Here is a 12,316-nt window from a genome sequence, read left to right on the forward strand (position 1 = left end):
ATTGAAAGGACATCTGTCAATTGGATAGTGTCTAAAGGAAGGCAACAAGGTTGGTAAAGAAATTCAATTACATGTCATATTAGAAGGAAATAGGAATGTTTAGCCTGGAGAAGAAAAGATAGGGTTGGGGGTGGGGAGTAGAGAAGAGGGACAGGACATGATAGCTATCTCCAGATATTTAAAGAGCTAACAGATGAGAGATAAAGTAGACTCATCCTACTTTGCCCTAGAAAGCAGACTAAGGAGGTATGGGTATAAGATACAAAAGAAAGGCTAGATATAGGTTGGGTGTCAGGACCAGTTTCCTAATTAGAGCTATTCAGAAGTGAAATGAACAGCCATGGGAAAGAGTGGGCTTTCCCTCATTAGAGGTTTTTAAGCAAAGGCTTGATGACCAACTTGCATGCTCTAGCTTAAAAAGAATTCTTTTTCAGGTATGGGTTGAACTTAGGGGTTCTTAGACTTTTTTAATGTCATGAATAGATCTCCTTTTCAGAATAAGGTTTGTAAATGCAGGAAATAAAGGATATGGAATTACCAAGGAAACTAGATACATTGAAATTCAGTTCTCAAATTATTATTATTTTAATTCACAGACTTACTCCTCCTCCCAGGTTCAGAATCCATGAGTTACATATTCTCTAGGGTCCCTTTCAATCCTGAAATTCAGTGAAATTTAGCTGATAATCATCTCAGTGTGCTAAGACACATGTTTTAATGTGTTATTGTTCCCAGGGCTTACTGGATCATCCCCCCAGAGGATGAGAAAAGAAAAAGAAACAATTACCAAATGAGGAGAAATTCAGTGAATTCTGCTTGACTACAAGCACACAAACAACACTGAATCAAAACCCAGAGGTAGTCACAAAATGCATTGTCTGCCCTGGTGTGTTTCCTTTTGAAAACTGAGTAGGATATAAGTCAATATTAAAGATATCCCACGGATACTGTACAACTTTTCAGGGGCATTCATATATATCAACATAATTCAGAATATTTAGTGGTGTGGATTGGGCTTTAAAGTAATACCAGACATAGGATTTTTAAATGACAGTTCATTTGAAATTGAAGTGATCCACCAAGTTTTCTTTCTTAAATCATATTATTGCATCAGATTCTTCCTCTCCATCCCCTCTCCCCTTTCCTTTTTCTCTTCTTGTTTTAGTGAGATAAATATAAACAATTTTACAGGCCCATTAAGGGGCAGGTGCTTGCTAAAAATTACAATTTTGGATCTCCAGAGTCCTCCTACAATGTGCCGCTTCTTGGTAACATAGGAAAGCAAACTTATTCTAAGCAAATCTTACTTCCCCTGTCCCCCCCAACACTTCTGGACAAAATAAATAGTTTTACACATAATATACTCCATATTTTGCATTTCCTAAGTTTCCATCTCAGATGCAGAGGATTTTGAACAAGAAAAGACCTAGGAACTCATCATTTCTCACTCATCATTTTACTCACGAGGCAACTGAGGTTGGGGAGAGATGAAGCAATGTACTCAATATAACATATTTAGTACTTATGTATATAAGATAGCAAAAGGAGGATTCTCATCCAGATCCTTTAACTCTAAAGTCAGTATTTTTCCTACTACACCAAAATAATTTTTTTGGGGGGGAGGAGATTCATGATGATTCTCCTAGTTCTAATGCTATCATTAGAAAAGCTGTCAATTCACAAATAGAATACCTTAAATATTGACTATAATTGAATAAAATATATTACCTGCTAACAACTTCTTTCTCCAAGTAATGCTACCACCCAACCAATTCCCTTAGCTAAAAGAAAGCTAACACTATTGTCTAAGCCCCTTAAAAAAAAAAAAAGCCAGAGGATGGGGGTGGGGGAGATGCCATCTGCAAAGTGAAAATAAACACCACAGAATGGTTTGAAGTAAACAGTTTGGACAGACAACAAGTAAGGTCTCAAAAATTCAACAGCCTCCTTCCAAATGACAAGGTAGATGGGAACTGCACCCTCTCCTTACATTTGGAATTTGGAGGAAAATGCATTTGATATATATTTTTTCTGGTCCCTATCTCTCCATCTGAGACCTTGAATCATTCAGCCACTGAAATCAAAGAACAGGGGCTACATTCGCACTTAATGTTTACCAGACTCCAAAAGGGGCAAGCAGGAGAGCGGTGGGGAATGACGGTCGGCCACAATGTCTCCACCTTCCCTTCTCCTAAACCAGGGAACAAATACCGCAGGCTTCCCTCCACCTTCCCAAGAGAGCTCAATGATCGGCAAAGTTCCCACCAAAGACCAGCACTCCCTCCAATCTCCAGACTTCCCAATGGGAAAGGTCAGACTAAAAGCTGGGAGTCCAAGAAAGAGCGAAAAGTAAAGCGACAAAAAGATTTGTAAGTTACTGTAAAGATCACGGAAACTCCTTCTCCATCTGCCTATAAGGTTGGTGGCTCCTACGAATTTCTCCCCCTCACCCCCCTCCCCAGTGAGCCAAGTCTTTCTTTTCTTTCCCTCCCTCTCACATATCTCACCACCAGGCATGCCAAATGCAAATCATTTCTTTTCCCCATGATGCACACACACACGCCATAGGACTGATGATACCGTTAATTCCGACAATGTCAATTATTCACAGTCCCTCAATTCTGTTCCACACAAAAGCTTTCCCTGTGAACCTCGCATCCTAGCGCTCGGGCTGCGTTGGAGTCAGCTCCCTGGCTGCTGTAGAAGTGCCTTAATTTGGAGCTTGGAGCTTTTTCTAATGCCGAGGTGGGTGGGTGGGGGAAGAACCCACTCCTCCCTTTATGTGACTTCTTTCTGCCACGAAGAAAAACAATTTTGTGGCAGAAAGACTCGCTCCCAAGCCTCTCTGAGGGGATAAAAACGGACAAAACGACAGCTTAGAAACTTTAGTGAGCAATGTAGTCTTCCAGGATCAAAGTGAATAATTGATCCCGTTTTCATTACATCTTGACCGGGGATTTCTCATTAAAGGCAAATCATGCAATTTGTTAAAGCCCCCAAACACCGACCCGCTTCTATGACAGCAAGTGTTGAGTCCAAATTGTCCGGCAGATTCCCGAAGCTAATTAAATAACAATGATAATCTCAAAGCCGCATCACTCACCCAGCACAGAATGATTGGAACAAAAGCAGGGAGCAGCGAGCAAGCACACAAAACGCAGCTTCTCTGGATTAGCTAGGGCTCCACGCTCCTGTCTGCCGTCCGGTGCACGCTCGCCTTTATAACTAAGCCACCCGACAGCATTCACTTGCTGAACCTGATGAATTATAAAACAGTCCCTCCTAGACTCTCATATTTTACATCACAGGGGGTGGTCATGCCGCATCTCCGCTGCCTGTGTACACATATTCCCTTATAACTCATCCTGATAAACACATCAGCACTGGAAGCAATGACAGTAATTGGTGTTCGGGATGTACAAGCACAAACCAATAGAACACTTTCCCACCACTGGCACCCATGCCCCATCCCCACTCGGCATCCAAGGCACCTTGTTAAGGTGGAACGATTAGACGTAGGTGAAGGATGGGGGAAGAAAGGCAAAACTTGGAAGAAAAAGCGCAGATCTCAAATGCAACTATAGTATAGCATGGCAAACACAGAAGCGTGTGATTAAAATCCAATTTGAGCCAATAGAGGAAATATTTACTAAGTGCCTACTATGTACTCTGTGATCCAAGAATACAAGAATGGATAGAATAAAAGAACATCAAAGGAATCCAAGAAGTTGAGTATTGTAAGTTTCTCATTAAAAACTGTTTGAAACCCAAGGTTCAAAGAGGTCCTCCAAGGTAACAGTTAATTGAAGGAACAGACTTGAACCTAGATCTTTTGATTCTAAGTTAAGTTCTCTTTCCATTACACCATGGTAACAGTAACCTCTGCCAAGCTAAGAGCTTCATGACGAAGACAAGGCATATACTCATATAAGGTAGAATGCCATCGAATATAGGAGGGATATGAAACCAGATGAAGCACCAGGAGGGGAAATATTGGCTGCTCAATTCTCTCAGTGGGCAACGAGGGGGCACAATAAATAGAGGGCTGAGACTAGAATCAGGAAGATTCATCTTCCTGAGGTAAAATCTGGCCTCAGATACTTATGTGCCTCAGTATCCTCATCTGTAAAATGTAATGGAGAAGAAAATGACAAACCACTGCAGTATCTTTGCCAAGAAAACCCAAAAGAAGAATTGGACATGTTCAAAATGATTGAACAATGACAAAAATTCTCATGACGGACCTATAAAAATAAATGGTGATTATTACAAATGAAGAGACAGACAAAGATTAGCCCCTCTGGCCTATGTAAACTCTATGACAGTAAAACTGAAAGGCTGCGTTTTTTACCTCTTTTTATTAAGATGGAACTTATGCTATTGAAAGAAGATCTTATTGATATGATCAGTACTATTGCTGTTGACAGGTAGGATTTCTGGCTCTGTTAAAAATCAGATGAAATAGAAATGTTAATGTTAAGTCTTTAACATCTCCAAAGCATATTCTAACTCTTGGTGGTCATGAGATCATAGATTTAGAGCTGACAGAGACCTTAAAAGTCATCATTTTTAACCCTCATATTACACAGATGGGGAAACTGAGGCATTTACTGAGATGGTAAGTATATGAATTACTTGGAGTCAGAAATATTTTGTGGAATAAATGATTGCTTCTAAACTTCTCTGAAGGGATAAAAATGAACAAAATGGCAGCTTGGAAACTTTATTTTTTTTAAAGCAGCCTTTCAGGATCAAAGGGCATAAATGATCAGAGTTTTGTTTCATCTTTAAAGGGAATTTCTCATTAATGACAAATCATATAATTTGTCAAAGTCTAACCAAAAATGGTGTTGATGTTATGTCTGACTTTTTGACAAAGAGTCATTTCCTTCTCCAGCTCATTTTGCAGATGAGGAAACTGAAATAAACAGGGGGATAAATAACTTTGCCCAGGGTCACACAACTAAAGTTTCTGAGAAGGCCAGGTTTGAACTCTGGAAGATAAGCCTTCCTGACTCCAGGTTCTGAGCTCTAACCACTGAACCACCCAGCTGCCTGTGTTTTAAGGTACATCATGTTTACAAGGAGAACTCTCCTTAAAGGGAGTGGTACACTGGAAGAGTTTCTAATTAGTATTTTTCACAGAGTCTATTATCTTGTCAAACTATAAGGCAGCAAAACAAAGGTGGAAAATAGAATTGGAGATTTCCAAATACCAGATAAGTGCACAAGAGAACCTTTTGGTGGGATGGGAATGGGAAACTTGAACACTGCTTTTTTCTGATCAGCTCCATTCTATTGTTACAGTTTTTAATCCAGAATACCCAATTTAGTGTTCAAGATTTACAATAATAAAAACCACACAATCAAGAAAACTTTACTAAGCATTTCCCATGTGCAAGGTGGCACAAAATAGCAGCTTAGAATATATATGCCATTTTATTTTTATTTTTTGTCCTTTGTTCTGGAGGAGGGTCGTTATAATAATAATAAGAGGGAGGACAGCTGTAGCTCAGTTTTCTAGCTAGTAATTCCAGAAGGGTATCTCTATACTGTGTAACAACACCCCTACAAAGATGCCTTACGCAAATATTATTCTCAAACCCATTTCACAGATGATGATATTGGGACTCAGAACAGTTAACGAACTTGCCCATGATCACAAGCAATTAAAAGCCAGAGCCATCTCTAAATCCCTTTCTTCTAACTCCTTGCACCAGCAGTCACCTGATACTCTCATTCTAATCTCCTCTGATTTAGACATCTTCAGTTTTTCCCTTTTCATTGGTCCTTTCCATCTGCCTACAAACACACTTAGGTCTCCTCAAGCCTTCTCTTAACTCTTGCAGCTCAACTACTCACATTTCTATTTTCTTCTTTTTCACTGTTAAACTTTTTGAAAAGGCTATCTATATGTAATGCTTCCTTCCTTATGGTCTACCTTCTCCTGACTTTTACCTTGTAAGACTTCTACCTTCCTGCCTCTCAAAGCCTTCAGTGATTCAATGTTGTTTTCTGAATTAGAAATGGAATGGGAATAGGAATTGAATCTATGATTTCACTGCTTTAGACAAATTCTGGGTAAGGAAACTCCCTCTAGTGGACATAGATAAGCGCTTTTTTTTTTTTTTTTTTTATTTGCAATTTACAATCTTAGCTCTTTAGCTGTTTCTTCACATTTATCCATCTCAATCCTTAATCCCCAATATCTGCCCTTCTACTGTGCTCTCTGGAATGCCTGCTCCATAATTAACCAACTTCCTTTTAACATGAACCACTTTATTTTTCACTCTTTCTGGTCCTCAATGATACACAACCCCCTCAGCACTTTCCCTCAGCAATCTTTTGAGTATTAACTATGCTTTCTCCTCTCATTCTTAACTCAGCTCAGATGAGGGTGATTGGAATACTCTGTGTTCCCCTTTGGTACTCTCAAATTCTCCCTTTACTACCTTTACTAAGTAACCTCTCCTCACTTGAGGTTAACATTATCCAAATTTATCATCTAATCCAGATTCTATTGGCTATTATCAATAGACCCTCCTACCCTTCAGAAAATCTCTTTTCCTTCCTTAATGAGTTGTGTCTGGCTGCCCAATTCACACTTTGCTAGTAAATTAATCCTCCTTGGAACTTTGTGTTTCAGTTTATTTTAATTTGATTGTCATGGAACCATGAGCAATTGTTTATTCCTTGCAGAGTAAGTACCTGAACTTCTGCTTTGAGGAAGTTTCTTGGATAAAATATGCCAAACTATTAACATATACATAATTTCTAAGAAAACTGTTTCCATTTTTTCTATATTGAGTTGGAAAATGGCAGTTAAATCCAGTTAAATCAGTTAAAATCCAGATTAATAACTATTGTAAATAGTAATTGTTTTTGTTTTGGCCAGAAAACCTGAGGATCTTCCCCTCCCAGATTGATTTTTTTTTTTTTGACCAGGTCAAAGAGGCCATTCTTTACCTCAATTTTAACCTAATTTTAATCACCTAATGACCATTGCCTCAATCAAATTGAGGACTATTGCCCTAAGTTTAAAAATACTAGGGGCACCTTCAGTCATCCTGATTTATGTCTTGCTACTCGACTTAGGAGGAGAGAATGCGACATGTGACTTTGCACAACCCTTCCTCACTTAAATACAATTCACTTGCAAGTCATGGTCTCACCTTCCGGTATCATGGTCCTCTTTGAGAACAAAAGACAAATAGCAGCCAAGTTTCTGGCTCACAGCTTCTCTTTCCCCTGTTTTCAGACTGAGGTCTAGGGGACTTTAACATAGATAGTGATACCTCTTCAAATATCCTACCTTCCCAGTCATTTTCATGACTTACTCCCTGACTCTACCTCAGCTACACACAGAAATGACCATACCTTTGACTTTACTGCTGTACACAAACGTTCTGCTTCCTCGTTCATGAATACTGAAATTTCTTTTTTTGATCACAATCTCACCACTCCATCTTTCACTGCGTCTTACAACCCCTGAAGCTGTTCTCATGTGCATGATGACTTCCATTCCATCTACCCTCAGTTCCTTCTCAGGCTGTTTCCTCTATTGTGGTTATACTCTCCTTTTAGTCTCTCTACCTTTTATCAACCAACTCAACTCTATCCTCCCACATTGATTTCCTTTTCTGCTTGTCTCATTACTCATCATGCTTTGCCATGCCTGGATTACTGCCAATATATACATATATGCCTTTCTTTTTCTCCTGTTCTGAATGTGCTGCTGAACAGAGCTGGAGGAAATACTGTAACTGTGCTGGCTAGACTTACTACAAATTTATGTTATCTGATCTCAACTGGACCCCAACAGTGGCAAGACAAGTATTTTATCCCTTTCTAATTGATTTGCTATCCAAACCTCCATAAAAGTTGTTGCAAATTTCCTTGTCTCTCCTGAAGCCTCCCACAGGACTTCTTCTCCCAGCCTCACAGCAGAAGATCTTACCTCATGCTTGACCATAAATATTGAAACCATTCCTTGAGATCATTCTCGTAGTCTCTCCACCTTGCTCATATTATTTAAATATCTTCTACAAAGATCTCCTCCTTTACTCTAATTTCAGATGAAGTGATTATTTTTTTTTTTTGCAGAAGCTAACGATTCCATCCCTTCTCTGCTTCTCCAATATATTGCTTCTATTAACATCTTCATTCTCTTTTTTATCTGAAATTTCTCTTTATTGCTTTTCTTGCTATTCACAAAACACTTGTCTCCTTAATTCTGAAAAAACCAAAACAAAAATCTCTCACTTGATGTAATCATTCTTGTAAGCAATTGCCCTATATTTCCCATCCCCTTCTCAGCTAAACTTTTGGAGAAAAGAATTTACATATGTACCAGATGCCTCCATTTTCTCTTCTCACCTTTTCAAAGTTCTTTGCTATCTCCCTTCCAAATTTTGGTTTCCAATTAAAAACTGTCTTCTTCAAAGTTACTCATGATCTCTTATGAGTCCAGTCCTTTTTTCAATTTTGATATTCCTTCACAGCCCTACAATATTTAACTCCTTATCATATACTCTTATTTCTAGGTGTTTGTGAAAATGCTCTTTCCTGGTTCCTCCTATCTGTCTGACTCCTCAGTACCATTTTCTGGTTTATCCCTATTAACCATGGTTTTTCCTAAAGGACCGGTCCTGGATCCCCTTCTCTCTTCTTTCTATATTCTCTAAATTGGAGAGTTATCAACTCTTGCTAATTCAATTGTTATTTCTAGAACAATTATTGCCAGATGTATATATCTAATCTTCATCTCTATGCTGAGGCAAAGGCAGCCTTCTCATCTACCTCAACTCCTCAGACTCACTTCATATGCCATATCTATCTATCTATATCTATATCTATATCTATATCTATATCTATCTATCTATCTATGTCATTTCAACCTTGACAACATTTTCCATATATCCCTCCTTCTCTACACTCACATAGTCGTGACCTAGATGCAACCCTTCACTGACCATTGTAATGGCTTTCTGGTTGATCTCCTTATCTCAAGTCTCTCTCCCTCCAATCTAAGGGATTTTCCTAAAGAGCAGATCTGATTATGTCACCTCTCTCACCTCCCTCTTTGCCTCAATAAATTCCAATTGTTCACTGTTTCTCCTAGGATCAAATGTAATTAATAATGTAATTAATAAATAAATGTAATTAATAATGTAAATCTGCAATTTAAAGATTTTTACAACCTACCTCTATTGTAAATTTGCAGTGTTCTTATACTTTATTCTCCTCCACCCATTTAATTATCCATCTTTACTTGCCTACTTCCCCACACAAGATATTGCTTTTTCTGTCTTGGTACCTTTGCCTTGGTTCCTCTCCCAGGCTTGGAATGCTTTCCTGTCTCACCCTTTTGCTGGATTCCTTTAAGACTCAGTTCAAATCTCCTCTTTATCCCCTCAACTGCTAATGGGGTCTCCTTTCAGACTTGCTTTCCTACCATATGTACATACTAAGTTACTCATTGTCTAATCCATATGAGTTCTACGATGGTTTTGAATCCTCAGCAATAACCACATCTCCTGCCATTAAGCACCATAGTAGGTGCTTAACAAATGATTTTTGGTGTATTTGAGCCTACAATGCTTTACTCAACATGATCTGAAAAGATGTATCTCCAAAGTTATCAGACTGAAAAAGTAGAATATTGATATTCCTACCTCATATTAATATAGCAAAAGATTCTAGTAGAGGGTCACTTCAACTCTGCAAAGTAAATTTAAATGTTGTTTGCAAAGGTATTCAGGACATTATGGAGTTTCACTGCCTGCCATCAAGATCCTATTTCAATGTCTCATCATACTGTGGAGGTGACTCTGGAGTCTCAAAGGCTCAGAAGCTGTATCAACGCCTGCCAAATTGGAAATTCACCAAGAGGATTAGCCCTTTTTCTGTATATGGTTGTCCCAGGGAAGCCTGGAGAAGCTTATTAATATATTGCTATTATGCTTTTTCAGTCTGATATCTGAAGAGACATATCTTTTCACAGTTGATTAATGTATAGTTGGCTCATGTCAGCCAATAAAAGGTAATTTTCTTTTTTGGAGTAAAGTAGAATGGAAAAAGAAATGAAAGGTATCAAAAAGAGCTGTTAAGATGAGAAAAGGTTTGTCACATGCCATTTGCAAAGGCTATGGAAGGAGCACATAACGATAGTAGAATATAAAATATTTGGAAGGAAAGGTAGTTAGTTGATCTTTTATATTCTGGCACAATTTCCAAGTGTATGGGGAAACATTCTCTTCTTTCTTTTTGTTTGCTTTTCCCAGTTTGGCTCTAGCCTACTCTAAGATTTATTACACAGTACTTCTCTTCATCCATACTAGAAGGGAGCCAACCTATCTTTATTGACATTCTATTTCCCACCTGCATGCCTTTGAGGAAGAAGTTTTCTGGACATCCTTCCTCAGAGAGGCTCTTTCTCTTCACTTTTGCCTCTCTAATCCCTAGATTCCTTCAAGGCTCAGCTTAAATGCCAACTCCTATAGGAAGCCTTTCTTGATACCTTCCCCTTCTAATGCCATCCTGACAAAATTATCTTATGTTTTCTTTGTTTTTATTTGTATTATTGAACTAATCAATTCACTATGTAAAGGCAGAGGTCCACTATATTCTAAAAAAACCACAGAAAGTCTAGACTTGGTGATAGAATAAGTCAACAAATCACCCCAAACCAATTATTATTATATAAATAACAATTATATATAATATTAGTTATATTATATTATGTTATATAATATTATATATATTATATATTACGATTAATAATTATTGTAACTAGCAAAACATTCTAGACCCTGATAAAGTACATTTTCAATAAGTAGAAGATACACGCAATCAAAGGTATAAAATAATTGAGAAAAATTCCTAGACATTGCTATGGAATCAATCAAAGGTACAACCCCCCCCCTCACCCCGCAAAACCCAACAATCCCTTAATCAATTTGGAAGGAATATTGGAGTCATTGGTTGACATGAGATAACACTATATTAAGAATATATTGGAACTAATTGGAGAAAAAATCTGGTTTGAGAGTAAATGACAAAGCAGAAAGCTAGTTGGATATTTGGTATTCCAAAAGCAGGTCAGCCTAATAATGAAGTAATTTTGAGCTCTCAGGAATCTCTGTCCCTACCCCTTTAACTAGAAGAAAATGTTGGGAAATTTTAACTTTTCACTAGAGCTGATAATGTTATCTCCCTCTGCCCCTTTCCTGCAAAAAAAAAAAAAATAATAATGATCTGAAGAAGAAAACTAGACACAATGATAAAAGGAATTCCAGGATGCTACAAGGCCAGTGACCAAGGGGAAGTCATAAGCATTCCACTGAGGAGAAAAGAAGAACCCAGGAACTGTTAGTCATCCCTTTGTCATGTGAGTTCTCTAATCTTGAACCCACTTTCCCCTGTACTCTCTCTATATGGAGGAACAAGAATTTATTGAATATCATATATGCCAGGGACTATGCTAAATTCTTTGCAGATATTACCTCATTTGATGATACCTGTGAGGGACTGTGTCCCAGTCTTGGGCGGAGGGGGATGAATTTTATACTTTGGTATTCTTTCTCAGTTACTGTTTTCTTTCTCTGTTATTTTTGTTATTCTTTCTCAGTAAACATCATTTTGCAAAAATTGGTGTGCTTTAGGAAGCAACCCCCCCCCGGAGACACAATCTACCAGTCCGAGTAGGTACTAGGGAGAATGAAATCAGAATATGTACCACATATGTGCACAAGCTGTTTCTCCAGGTAAGATGCAATCTTCTCTAGGGCAGGGACCACTTAATTTTTATTTTTGTATCTCAGGGACTTAGCTTAGTACCTGATACATAATAAGCACTTAATAAGTGCTTGCTAATTGACTGATTAATTGATTCATCAACCTCTATCCCTAAACTGTGAGAATTACTACTTAGAAGGTACAAAAAGTAGAATGGGAATACCACAGTTGAAGTCATGTAATCTAACTTGTTCCCAAACAAAAATTCTCTATCATTATCTAACTTCTGCTTGACTTCCAGAGATGAGAAATTTCTCGAGGTCATCCATTATCCTTTTAGATAGCTCTAATCCCTAAGAAGGTTTTCCTTACTTACTTGGGACCTATATTTGTTCCTCTGTAACTTCCCCCTATTGCTCTCTAGGTCAAGAATAAAGACTAATCCTTCTTGAATGTGGCAGTTCTTTTAAAGATATGCTGCTCTCCTCCCCTCTCTCAAGTCTTCTTTTCTTCCAGCTAAATCCCACAGTACTTTTAACTGATTCTCATATGGCAAAATCTTCAGTCTTCTCTCTATCAT

At 38.1% G+C, this 12,316-nt stretch overlaps 1 protein-coding gene across 15 annotated transcripts in view; it reads right to left on the reverse strand.

Annotated features, from left to right (window-relative positions):
* Positions 1-12,316, reverse strand: part of DLG2 (discs large MAGUK scaffold protein 2) — a 2,591,935-nt gene that overhangs the window by 286,582 nt on the left and 2,293,037 nt on the right. The window contains exon 1 of one of the 15 annotated variants that reach the window (XM_051987249.1): positions 3,104-3,816. The exons of the other annotated variants lie outside the window; for them this stretch is intronic. The gene's annotated coding sequence lies outside the window, so the exon portion shown is untranslated. Of the gene's footprint in view, positions 1-3,103; positions 3,817-12,316 lie in introns of those variants that run through there. 15 annotated transcript variants of the gene reach the window in all.

The sequence above is a fragment of the Antechinus flavipes genome, chromosome 3 (assembly GCF_016432865.1).
Source record: "Antechinus flavipes isolate AdamAnt ecotype Samford, QLD, Australia chromosome 3, AdamAnt_v2, whole genome shotgun sequence".
NCBI classification, from domain to species: domain Eukaryota; kingdom Metazoa; phylum Chordata; class Mammalia; order Dasyuromorphia; family Dasyuridae; genus Antechinus; species Antechinus flavipes.